Consider the following 15395-nt stretch of genomic DNA (forward strand, 5'->3'; position numbering starts at 1 on the left):
ACCAGCATGCTCCATAACACTATATACAGGAAGATGTATAACTTATACCAGCTGTACATATATAATTATATACAGGAGATACCCAGGTTATACCAGCATGCTCCATATCACTATATACAAGAAGATGTATAACGTATACCAGCTGTACATATATAATTACATATAGAAGATGCCCAGGTTATACCAGCATGCTCCATATCACTATATACAAGAAGATGTATAACTTATACCAGCTGCACATATATAATTATATACAGGAGATACCCAGGTTATACCAGCATGCTCCATATCACTATATAGAAGAAGATGTATAACTTATACCAGCTGTACATATATAATTATATACAGAAGATACACAGGTTATACCAGCATGCTCCATATCACTATATAGAAGAAGATGTATAACTTATACCAGCAGTACATATATAATTATTTACAGAAGGTACCCAGGTTATACCAGCATGCTCCATATCACTATATACAAGAAGATGTATAACTTATACCAGCTGTGCATATATAATTATATACAGAAGATACCCAGGTTTTAACAGCATGCTCCATATCACTCTATACAAGAAGATGTATAACTTATAGCAGCTGTACATATATAATTATATACAGAAGATACCCAGGTTATACCAGCATGCTCCATATCACTATATACAAGAAGATGTATAACTTATACCAGCTGCACATATATAATTATATACAGGAGATACCCAGGTTATACCAGCATGCTCCATATCACTATATAGAAGAAGATGTATAACTTATACCAGCTGTACATATATAATTATATACAGAAGATACCCAGGTTATACCAGCATGCTCCATATCACTATATACAGGAAGATGTATAACTTATACCAGCTGTACATATATAATTATATACAGAAGATACCCAGGTTATACCAGGATGCTCCATATCACTATATACAAGAAGATGTATAACTTATACCAGCTGTACATATATAATTATATACAGAAGATACCCAGGTTATACCAGCATGCTCCATATCACTATATACAAGAAGATGTATAACTTATACCAGCTGTACATATATAATTATATACAGAAGATACCCAGGTTATACCAGCATGCTCCATATCACTATATACAAGATGTATAACTTATACCAGCTGTACATATATAATTATATACATGAGATACCCAGGTTATACCAGCATGCTCCATATCACTATATACAAGAAGATGTATAACTTATACCAGCTGTACATATATAATTATATACAGAAGATGCCCAGGTTATACCAGCATGCTCCAAATCACTATATACAGGAAGATGTATAACTTATACCAGCTGTACATATATAATTATATACAGGAGATACCCAGGTTATACCAGCATGCTCCATAATACTATATACAAGAAGATGTATAACTTATACCAGCTGTACATATAGAATTATACACAGAAGATACCCAGGTTATACCAGCATCCTCCATATCACTATATACAAGAAGATGTATAACTTATACCAGATGTACATATATAATTATATACAGCAGATACCCAGGTTATACCAGCATGCTCCATATCACTATATACAGAAAGATGTATAACTTATACCAGCTGTACATATATAATTATATACAGAAGATACCCAGGTTATACCAGCATGCTCCATATCACTATATACAAGAAGATGTATAACTTATACCAGCTGTACATATATAATTATACACAGAAGATACCCAGGTTATACCAGCATGCTCCATAATACTATATACAAGAAGATGTATAACTTATACCAGCTGTACATATACAATTATACACAGAAGATACCCAGGTTATACCAGCATCCTCCATATCACTATATACAAGAAGATGTATAACTTATACCAGATGTACATATATAATTATATACAGAAGATACCCAGGTTATACCAGCATGCTCCATATCACTATATACAGAAAGATGTATAACTTATACCCACTGTACATATATAATTATATACAGAAGATACCCAGGTTATACCAGCATGCGCCATATCACTATATACAAGAAGATGTATAACTTATACTAGCTGTACATATATAATTATACACAGAAGATACCCAGGTTATACCAGCATGCTCCATATCACTATATACAGGAAGATGTATAACTTATACCAGCTGTACATATATAATTATATACAGAAGATACCCAGGTTATACCAGCATGCTCCATATCACTATATACAAGAAGATGTATAACTTATACCAGCTGTACATATATAATTATATACAGAAGATACCCAGATTATACCAGCATGCTCCATATCACTATATACAGGAAGATGTATAACGTATACCAGCTGTACATATATAATTATATACAGAAGATACCCAGGTTATACCAGCATGCTCCATATCACTATATACAAGAAGATGTATAAGTTATACCAGCTGTACATATATAATTATATACAGAAGATACCCAGGTTATACCAGCATGCTCCATATCTCTATATACAGGAAGATGTATAACTTATACCAGCTGTACATATATAATTATATACAGAAGATACCCAGGTTATACCAGCATGCTCCATAACACTATATACAGGAAGATGTATAACTTATACCAGCTGTACATATATAATTATATACAGGAGATACCCAGGTTATACCAGCATGCTCCATATCACTATATACAAGAAGATGTATAACGTATACCAGCTGTACATATATAATTACATATAGAAGATGCCCAGGTTATACCAGCATGCTCCATATCACTATATACAAGAAGATGTATAACTTATACCAGCTGCACATATATAATTATATACAGGAGATACCCAGGTTATACCAGCATGCTCCATATCACTATATAGAAGAAGATGTATAACTTATACCAGCTGTACATATATAATTATATACAGAAGATACCCAGGTTATACCAGCATGCTCCATATCACTATATAGAAGAAGATGTATAACTTATACCAGCTGTACATATATAATTATATACAGAAGATACCCAGGTTATACCAGCATGCTCCATATCACTATATACAAGAAGATGTATAACTTATACCAGCTGTGCATATATAATTATATACAGAAGATACCCAGGTTTTAACAGCATGCTCCATATCACTCTATACAAGAAGATGTATAACTTATAGCAGCTGTACATATATAATTATATACAGAAGATACCCAGGTTATACCAGCATGCTCCATATCACTATATACAAGAAGATGTATAACTTATACCAGCTGTACATATATAATTATATACAGAAGATACCCAGGTTATACCAGCATGCTCCATATCACTATATACAAGAAGATGTATAACGTATACCAGCTGTACATATATAATTATACACAGAAGATACCCAGGTTATACCAGCATGCTCCATATCACTATATACAGGAAGATGTATAACGTATACCAGCTGTACATATACAATTATACACAGAAGATACCCAGGTTATACCAGCATCCTCCATATCACTATATACAAGAAGATGTATAACTTATACCAGATGTACATATATAATTATATACAGAAGATACCCAGGTTATACCAGCATGCTCCATATCACTATATACATAAAGATGTATAACTTGTACCCACTGTACATATATAATTATATACAGAAGATACCCAGGTTTTAACAGCATGCTCCATATCACTCTATACAAGAAGATGTATAACTTATAGCAGCTGTACATATATAATTATATACAGAAGATACCCAGGTTATACCAGCATGCTCCATATCACTATATACAAGAAGATGTATAACTTATACCAGCTGTACATATATAATTATATACAGAAGATACCCAGGTTATACCAGCATGCTCCATATCTCTATATACAGGAAGATGTATAACTTATACCAGCTGTACATATATAATTATATACAGAAGATACCCAGGTTATACCAGCATGCTCCATAATACTATATACAAGAAGATGTATAACTTATACCAGCTGTACATATACAATTATACACAGAAGATACCCAGGTTATACCAGCATCCTCCATATCACTATATACAAGAAGATGTATAACTTATACCAGATGTACATATATAATTATATACAGAAGATACCCAGGTTATACCAGCATGCTCCATATCACTATATACAAGAAGATGTATAACTTATACCAGCTGTACATATATAATTATATACAGAAGATACCCAGATTATACCAGCATGCTCCATATCACTATATACAGGAAGATGTATAACGTATACCAGCTGTACATATATAATTATATACAGAAGATACCCAGGTTATACCAGCATGCTCCATATCACTATATACAAGAAGATGTATAACTTATACCAGCTGTACATATATAATTATATACAGAAGATACCCAGGTTATACCAGCATGCTCCATATCTCTATATACAGGAAGATGTATAACTTATACCAGCTGTACATATATAATTATATACAGAAGATACCCAGGTTATACCAGCATGCTCCATAACACTATATACAGGAAGATGTATAACTTATACCAGCTGTACATATATAATTATATACAGGAGATACCCAGGTTATACCAGCATGCTCCATATCACTATATACAAGAAGATGTATAACGTATACCAGCTGTACATATATAATTACATATAGAAGATGCCCAGGTTATACCAGCATGCTCCATATCACTATATACAAGAAGATGTATAACTTATACCAGCTGCACATATATAATTATATACAGGAGATACCCAGGTTATACCAGCATGCTCCATATCACTATATACAAGAAGATGTATGACTTATACCAGCTGTACATATATATTTATATACAAAAGATACCCAGGTTATACCAGCATGCTCCATATCACTATATAGAAGAAGATGTATAACTTATACCAGCTGTACATATATAATTATATACAGAAGATACCCGGGTTATACCAGCATGCTCCATATCACTGTATACAAGAAGATTTATAACTTATACCAGCTGTACATATATAATTATATACAGAAGATACCCAGGTTATACCAGCATGCTCAATATCACTATATACAGGAAAATGTATAACTTATACCAGCTGTACATATATAATTATATACAGAAGATACCCAGGTTGTACCAGCATGCTCCATATCACTATATACAAGAAGATGTATAACTTATACCAGCTGTACATATATAATTATATACTGGAGATACCCAGGTTATACCAGCATGCTTCATATCACTATATACAAGAAGATGTATAACTTATACCAGCTGTACATATATAATTATATACAGAAGATACCCAGGTTATACCAGCATGCTCCATATCACTATATACAAGAAGATGTATAACTTATACCAGCTGTGCATATATAATTATATACAGAAGATACCCAGGTTATACCAGCATGCTCCATATCACTATATACAAGAAGATGTATAACGTATACCAGCTGTACATATATAATTATACACAGAAGATACCCAGGTTATACCAGCATGCTCCATATCACTATATACAGGAAGATGTATAACGTATACCAGCTGTACATATATAGTTACATATAGAAGATGCCTAGGTTATACCAGCATGCTCCATATCACTATATACAGGAAGATGTATAACTTATACCAGCTGTACATATATTATTATATACAGAAGATACCCAGGTTATACCAGCATGCTCCATATCTCTATATACAGGAAGATGTATAACTTATACCAGCTGTACATATATAATTATATACAGAAGATACCCAGGTTATACCAGCATGCTCCATATCACTATATACAGAAAGATGTATAACTTATACCCACTGTACATATATAATTATATACAGAAGATACCCAGGTTATACCAGCATGCGCCATATCACTATATACAAGAAGATGTATAACTTATACTAGCTGTACATATATAATTATACACAGAAGATACCCAGGTTATACCAGCATGCTCCATATCACTATATACAGGAAGATGTATAACTTATACCAGCTGTACATATATAATTATATACAGAAGATACCCAGGTTATACCAGCATGCTCCATATCACTATATACAAGAAGATGTATAACTTATACCAGCTGTACATATATAATTATATACAGAAGATACCCAGATTATACCAGCATGCTCCATATCACTATATACAGGAAGATGTATAACGTATACCAGCTGTACATATATAATTATATACAGAAGATACCCAGGTTATACCAGCATGCTCCATATCACTATATACAAGAAGATGTATAAGTTATACCAGCTGTACATATATAATTATATACAGAAGATACCCAGGTTATACCAGCATGCTCCATATCTCTATATACAGGAAGATGTATAACTTATACCAGCTGTACATATATAATTATATACAGAAGATACCCAGGTTATACCAGCATGCTCCATAACACTATATACAGGAAGATGTATAACTTATACCAGCTGTACATATATAATTATATACAGGAGATACCCAGGTTATACCAGCATGCTCCATATCACTATATACAAGAAGATGTATAACGTATACCAGCTGTACATATATAATTACATATAGAAGATGCCCAGGTTATACCAGCATGCTCCATATCACTATATACAAGAAGATGTATAACTTATACCAGCTGCACATATATAATTATATACAGGAGATACCCAGGTTATACCAGCATGCTCCATATCACTATATAGAAGAAGATGTATAACTTATACCAGCTGTACATATATAATTATATACAGAAGATACCCAGGTTATACCAGCATGCTCCATATCACTATATAGAAGAAGATGTATAACTTATACCAGCTGTACATATATAATTATATACAGAAGATACCCAGGTTATACCAGCATGCTCCATATCACTATATACAAGAAGATGTATAACTTATACCAGCTGTGCATATATAATTATATACAGAAGATACCCAGGTTTTAACAGCATGCTCCATATCACTCTATACAAGAAGATGTATAACTTATAGCAGCTGTACATATATAATTATATACAGAAGATACCCAGGTTATACCAGCATGCTCCATATCACTATATACAAGAAGATGTATAACTTATACCAGCTGTACATATATAATTATATACAGAAGATACCCAGGTTATACCAGCATGCTCCATATCACTATATACAAGAAGATGTATAACGTATACCAGCTGTACATATATAATTATACACAGAAGATACCCAGGTTATACCAGCATGCTCCATATCACTATATACAGGAAGATGTATAACGTATACCAGCTGTACATATACAATTATACACAGAAGATACCCAGGTTATACCAGCATCCTCCATATCACTATATACAAGAAGATGTATAACTTATACCAGATGTACATATATAATTATATACAGAAGATACCCAGGTTATACCAGCATGCTCCATATCACTATATACATAAAGATGTATAACTTGTACCCACTGTACATATATAATTATATACAGAAGATACCCAGGTTTTAACAGCATGCTCCATATCACTCTATACAAGAAGATGTATAACTTATAGCAGCTGTACATATATAATTATATACAGAAGATACCCAGGTTATACCAGCATGCTCCATATCACTATATACAAGAAGATGTATAACTTATACCAGCTGTACATATATAATTATATACAGAAGATACCCAGGTTATACCAGCATGCTCCATATCTCTATATACAGGAAGATGTATAACTTATACCAGCTGTACATATATAATTATATACAGAAGATACCCAGGTTATACCAGCATGCTCCATAATACTATATACAAGAAGATGTATAACTTATACCAGCTGTACATATACAATTATACACAGAAGATACCCAGGTTATACCAGCATCCTCCATATCACTATATACAAGAAGATGTATAACTTATACCAGATGTACATATATAATTATATACAGAAGATACCCAGGTTATACCAGCATGCTCCATATCACTATATACAAGAAGATGTATAACTTATACCAGCTGTACATATATAATTATATACAGAAGATACCCAGATTATACCAGCATGCTCCATATCACTATATACAGGAAGATGTATAACGTATACCAGCTGTACATATATAATTATATACAGAAGATACCCAGGTTATACCAGCATGCTCCATATCACTATATACAAGAAGATGTATAACTTATACCAGCTGTACATATATAATTATATACAGAAGATACCCAGGTTATACCAGCATGCTCCATATCTCTATATACAGGAAGATGTATAACTTATACCAGCTGTACATATATAATTATATACAGAAGATACCCAGGTTATACCAGCATGCTCCATAACACTATATACAGGAAGATGTATAACTTATACCAGCTGTACATATATAATTATATACAGGAGATACCCAGGTTATACCAGCATGCTCCATATCACTATATACAAGAAGATGTATAACGTATACCAGCTGTACATATATAATTACATATAGAAGATGCCCAGGTTATACCAGCATGCTCCATATCACTATATACAAGAAGATGTATAACTTATACCAGCTGCACATATATAATTATATACAGGAGATACCCAGGTTATACCAGCATGCTCCATATCACTATATACAAGAAGATGTATGACTTATACCAGCTGTACATATATAATTATATACAAAAGATACCCAGGTTATACCAGCATGCTCCATATCACTATATAGAAGAAGATGTATAACTTATACCAGCTGTACATATATAATTATATACAGAAGATACCCGGGTTATACCAGCATGCTCCATATCACTGTATACAAGAAGATTTATAACTTATACCAGCTGTACATATATAATTATATACAGAAGATACCCAGGTTATACCAGCATGCTCAATATCACTATATACAGGAAAATGTATAACTTATACCAGCTGTACATATATAATTATATACAGAAGATACCCAGGTTGTACCAGCATGCTCCATATCACTATATACAAGAAGATGTATAACTTATACCAGCTGTACATATATAATTATATACTGGAGATACCCAGGTTATACCAGCATGCTCCATATCACTATATACAAGAAGATGTATAACGTATACCAGCTGTACATATATAATTATACACAGAAGATACCCAGGTTATACCAGCATGCTCCATATCACTATATACAGGAAGATGTATAACGTATACCAGCTGTACATATATAGTTACATATAGAAGATGCCTAGGTTATACCAGCATGCTCCATATCACTATATACAGGAAGATGTATAACTTATACCAGCTGTACATATATTATTATATACAGAAGATACCCAGGTTATACCAGCATGCTCCATATCTCTATATACAGGAAGATGTATAACTTATACCAGCTGTACATATATAATCATATACAGAAGATACCCAGGTTATACCAGCATGCTCCATATCTCTATATACAGGAAGATGTATAACTTATACCAGCTGTACATATATAATTATATACAGAAGATACCCAGGTTATACCAGCATGCTCCATAATACTATATACAAGAAGATGTATAACTTATACCAGCTGTACATATACAATTATACACAGAAGATACCCAGGTTATACCAGCATCCTCCATATCACTATATACAAGAAGATGTATAACTTATACCAGATGTACATATATAATTATATACAGAAGATACCCAGGTTATACCAGCATGCTCCATATCACTATATACAGGAAGATGTATAACTTATACCAGCTGTACATATATAATTATATACAGAAGATACCCAGGTTATACCAGCATGCTCCATATCACTATATACAAGAAGATGTGTAACTTATACCAGCTGTACATATATAATTATATACAGAAGATACATGAACAAAGGAACGGGGAGTGGGAAAAGTAGTGTGTTACATCAATGTTAAAAATAAAAAATACTTTATTGAATAATTATTAAAAACAATGTTAGATGAAAAAATTTTTGACGTTGTGCCAAAGTCCCCTAGATTGGCACACTGAGACAATATTATGTCTAAATTAATTGCTTCGTTTTATTAAAGATATATGTGTCTAGCCTCCCCCTGTGTATATGCGAGGAGGCTCTGCAATAGTCCCTGATCCAGAGATTAAAGTGTTAATTATTAGCAAATGGCTGTCCCCCTCAGTATCAATGACGAGACAGTCAACCTGCATATGACACTAAAGGTTCCTCCAACGGGCTGTAATTAAAGCCCTGCGGTGGAGAAATCCCTGCATCAATACAACCATATGGGTTGTATGTGCATGTGTCCCATGCAAGTAGACACGGCACAGCAGAGTTGAGACTGTTGCGTGCTAGCTAGTCCTCTATGTATGAGCTTGACATAGCAGAGCTGTAACTGCTCCGTGAGGACAACTCTGCAGGAGGAGTAACTGATCAGATAGTGTGCTCACACAGTGATCTCCAGTCCCACGTAACCATTAGTATTCTGCCTGTCAGGCAGTTGTATCACTAAATCGAGGTGTGTTTACTTTGTGCAGATAAGGCTGCCGAGGTCAGTCACATACACATGGGAAGGGTTGAGAGAAGGTGAGCCGCGATCAGCTGTTTGAGTGTATTCACAGCTCAAACATAGCTCGGCATAGCAGAGTTGTGACTGCTACGTGAGGACAATTCTACAGGAAAGAGTGTGTTCTCTTTGTGCAGACTATGCTGCCAGAGTCAGTCACATACACATGAGAAGGGTAGAGAGTAAGTGAGCCGCGATCAGCTGTTTGAGTGTATTCACAGCTCAAACATAGCTCGGCATAGCAGAGCTGTAACTTGCTATGTGAGAACAACTACAGGGAGGAATAACTGACGGGCAGGCGGCCACACAGGTAGTGTGCCTCAGCAATGATCTCCAATCCCACGTAACTGTAAGTGTTCTGCCTGTCAGGCAGTTATATTACTAGATCGAAGTTTGTTTTCTTTGTGCAGATCAGACTGCCGAAGTCAGTCACATACACATGGGAAGGGCTGAGAGGAGGTGAGCCGCGGTCAGCTGTTTGAGTGTGCTCGCAACTCAAGCATAGCTCAGCTCCGTCCCTCCATGTATTGTGACCGAGTCTGCAGCCCAACATGCGGTATTGACGTGCTTAAGTCCCTGACCAGGGCAGATATTCTGCCAGATAAATGATTCAATCAAATTGTTATTTGAACAGTACGGAGCAATGTGTGACCATCTAACATTGTGATGATTTTAAAAGACACCCGACGCGCGTTTCGCCGGTACTTCCGGCTTCTTCCAGGGGTGGCGACCGCCAGAATCAGAGGCCAGATATGCTAAAAAGATCCCTGATTGACAGGGATGGTAACCAATCCAAACAGTTAAAGACTAGAAACAAAATAATGGTGCAATGTGATACTTCCGGCTCGTTCCAGGAATGTATCCATGTTAAGATAACACTGCCAAGGCTCAGGATGCATCAATTTATAACAAAAAGTTCAAATTGCAGTCATGTCAGGACATTGTGCTGCACATTTAAGTGCACATATAGCACTGTCCTGCAGAAACAAAAATATATAAATGTGAGTATAATAGTCATAGAGAAGGGAGGGGGAGGGGTAAATGTCCGTTCTAGAATAATGCCACTACACAGTCTGTGAGTACAGTCCATCAATAATTACACTGATGGATAGTAACTTGATGGAAATTAAATTAATGTCTCATCACAAAAATATGAGACAAGAAGATATAATTTAATATATTTGGTTGTATATGAAAACAGCTGTCAATGGGTACATTCACATAGAAAAAAGAACAAGTTCGTAGATACAATATGCTGTGTAGGCATTGATTACTCTATCAGTGTGCCAGAAGTAGAGATTTTAAATATCTAGCACGGTGAGCTGATAATCTAAGATCTTAATTAATATCATTCATCGTTAATAACAGGTTCAAAGAAAACATCCAAAATTAAAACTCTCGTTTATCCCAAACGGTTTCACGGAATTCATACGGAATATCCACTCACTTTCTCTCCTCAGAAGGGCCTCATCGAGGTTGCCCCCTCTAATACCCATATTGAGTTTACAAATGGCCCAACCTTTCAGAGTCTGCCATTCCAGATTGTGTCTCTCTTTAAAATGTTTGGCAATTGGAGTAGGCGTAAATATTTTCTTTTGGAGTGTACAGTCCCTCTCGGTTTTATCAAAGTTTATGATTGACCTGATATGTTCTCCAATACGGATTTTGAGTGCTCTGATCGTCTTGCCCACGTATCTCAAACCGCAGGGGCACTCCAGACAATACACAACTCCTTGGGAATTACAATTCATATGTTCTTTGATCTTATACAGTGCCCCAAATCCATCAGTAAATTGCTTGGTTGTGGTCAGTATTCTACATGCCCTACATAGCTTGCAGGGAAAAAACCCTGTATTCTGGACCCTCTGGGTACCGTCACCCCGCGTGAAATGGCTTGCCACCAAAATATTTGAAATAGTGGTTCCCTTGCGATATCCTGAAAGGGCCCTCTCTCCCAAAATCATATTTAAACTGGGATCCGATTTCAGTACGTGCCAGTGTTTGTTTAAAATCTGCATCATGCTATCCCAGTCTGCATGATAGTCAGTAATAAATCTTGGCTGTATAGGGATTTCAGAGGTTTTGGTAATTACATTGGTTCGTGTCTTTTTGGAAACGAGCAGTTCCTCGCGGTTAGTTCTAAGCGCTATGTTGTAGGCCTCTTTGATATTACGGTTAGAGTAGTGTCTCGCCTGCAGCCTAGCCCTCAATTCAACTGCTCGTTTCTTAAAATTAATAAAAGTTGAGCAATTGCGTCTCAATCTCAAGAACTCCCCTTTTGGTATTGCCCTAATTGTGTTTTTCGAGTGTGCACTTTCAGCAGCCAACAGGCTGTTGGTGGCAGTCACTTTCCTATAGAGATCCGTGTGGAGATTCCTCTCTGGATCTGTGTAGATGAGGACATCCAGAAATGGAATCGACTGTGAATTATAGTCAAGGGTCAATTTCAGATTGAAATCATTGTCATTCAATTTTCCAATGAGATTCTCCAAATCAGAGATAGGGCCCCCCCAAATGACGAATATATCGTCAATGAAACGCCTCCAGAGGCAGATGTTATCTGTCAAAATTTTAAACTCATCACAAAAAACAATTACCTCTTCCCACCAGCCAAGATATATGTCACTATACAGAAGATACCCAGGTTATACCAGCATGCTCCATATCACTATATACAAGAATATGTATAACTTATACGAGCTGTACATATATAATTATATACAGAAGATACCCAGGTTATACCAGCATGCTCCATATCACTATATACAGGAAGATGTATAACTTATACCAGCTGCACATATATAATTATATACAGGAGATACCCAGGTTATACCAGCATGCTCCATATCACTATATACAAGAAGATGTATAACGTATACCAGCTGTACATATATAATTACATATAGAAGATGCCCAGGTTATACCAGCATGCTCCAAATCACTATATACAAGAAGAAGTATAACTTATACCAGCTGCACATATATAATTATATACAGGAGATACCCAGGTTATACCAGCATGCTCCATATCACTATATACAAGAAGATGTATGACTTATACAAGCTGTACATATATAATTATATACAGAAGATACCCAGGTTATACCAGCATGCTCCATATCACTGTATACAAGAAGATGTATAACTTATACCAGCTGTACATATATAATTATATACAGAAGATACCCAGGTTATACCAGCATGCTCCATATCACTATATACAAGAAGATGTATAACTTATACCAGCTGTACATATATAATTATATACAGAAGATACCCAGATTATACCAGCATGCTCCATATCACTATATACAGGAAGATGTATAACGTATACCAGCTGTACATATATAATTATATACAGAAGATACTCAGGTTATACCAGCATGCTCCATATCACTATATACAAGAAGATGTATAACTTATACCAGCTGTACATATATAATTATATACAGAAGATACCCAGGTTATACCAGCATGCTCCATATCTCTATATACAGGAAGATGTATAACTTATACCAGCTGAACATATATAATTATATACAGAAGATACCCTGGTTATACCAGCATGCTCCATAACACTATATACAGGAAGATGTATAACTTATACCAGCTGTACATATATAATTATATACAGGAGATACACAGGTTATACCAGCATGCTCCATATCACTATATACAAGAAGATGTATAACGTATACCAGCTGTACATATATAATTACATATAGAAGATGCCCAGGTTATACCAGCATGCTCCATATCACTATATATAAGAAGATGTATAACTTATACCAGCTGCACATATATAATTATATACAGGAGATACCCAGGTTATACCAGCATGCTCCATATCACTATATACAAGAAGATGTATGACTTATACCAGCTGTACATATATAATTATATACAAAAGATACCCAGGTTATACCAGCATGCTCCATATCACTATATAGAAGAAGATGTATAACTTATACCAGCTGTACATATATAATTATATACAGAAGATACCCGGGTTATACCAGCATGCTCCATATCACTGTATACAAGAAGATTTATAACATACCAGCTGTACATATATAATTATATACAGAAGATACCCAGGTTATACCAGCATGCTCCATATCACTATATACAAGAAGATGTATAACTTATACCAGCTGTACATATATAATTATATACAGAAGATACCCAGGTTATACCAGCATGCTCCATATCACTATATACAGGAAGATGTATAACTTATACCAGCTGTACATATATAATTATATACAGAAGATACCCAGGTTATACCAGCATGCTCCATATCACTATATACAAGAAGATGTATAACTTATACCAGCTGTACATATATAATTATATACAGAAGATACCCAGGTTATACCAGCATGCTCCATATCACTATATACAAGAAGATGTATAACTTATACCAGCTGTACATATATAATTATATACAGAACATACCCAGGTTATACCAGCATGCTCCATATCACTATATACAAGAAGATGTATAACTTATACCAGCTGTACATATATAAGTATATACATGAGATACCCAGGTTATACCAGCATGCTCCATATCACTATATACAAGAAGATGTATAACTTATACCAGCTGTACATATATAATTATATACAGAAGATGCCCAGGTTATACCAGCATGCTCCATATCACTATATACAGGAAGATGTATAACTTATACCAGCTGTACATATATAATTATATACAGGAGATACCCAGGTTATACCAGCATGCTCCATATCACTATATACAAGAAGATGTATAACTTATACCAGCAGTACATATATAATTATATACAGAAGATACCCAGGTTATACCAGCATGCTCCATAATACTATATACAAGAAGATGTATAACTTATACCAGCTGTACATATAGAATTATACAC

General features: G+C 34.8%; 1 protein-coding gene across 4 annotated transcripts in view; it reads left to right on the forward strand.

The window, feature by feature from the left end:
* The window catches only part of LRFN2 (leucine rich repeat and fibronectin type III domain containing 2), a 533652-nt gene that overhangs the window by 74983 nt on the left and 443274 nt on the right, over positions 1-15395 (forward strand). For 2 of the 4 annotated variants that reach the window (XM_075863479.1, XM_075863480.1), the window contains exon 1: positions 10520-10840. The exons of the other annotated variants lie outside the window; for them this stretch is intronic. The gene's annotated coding sequence lies outside the window, so the exon portion shown is untranslated. Of the gene's footprint in view, positions 1-10519; positions 10841-15395 lie in introns of those variants that run through there. 4 annotated transcript variants of the gene reach the window in all.

Source organism: Rhinoderma darwinii, chromosome 4 (assembly GCF_050947455.1).
Source record: "Rhinoderma darwinii isolate aRhiDar2 chromosome 4, aRhiDar2.hap1, whole genome shotgun sequence".
Lineage (NCBI taxonomy): Eukaryota > Metazoa > Chordata > Amphibia > Anura > Rhinodermatidae > Rhinoderma > Rhinoderma darwinii.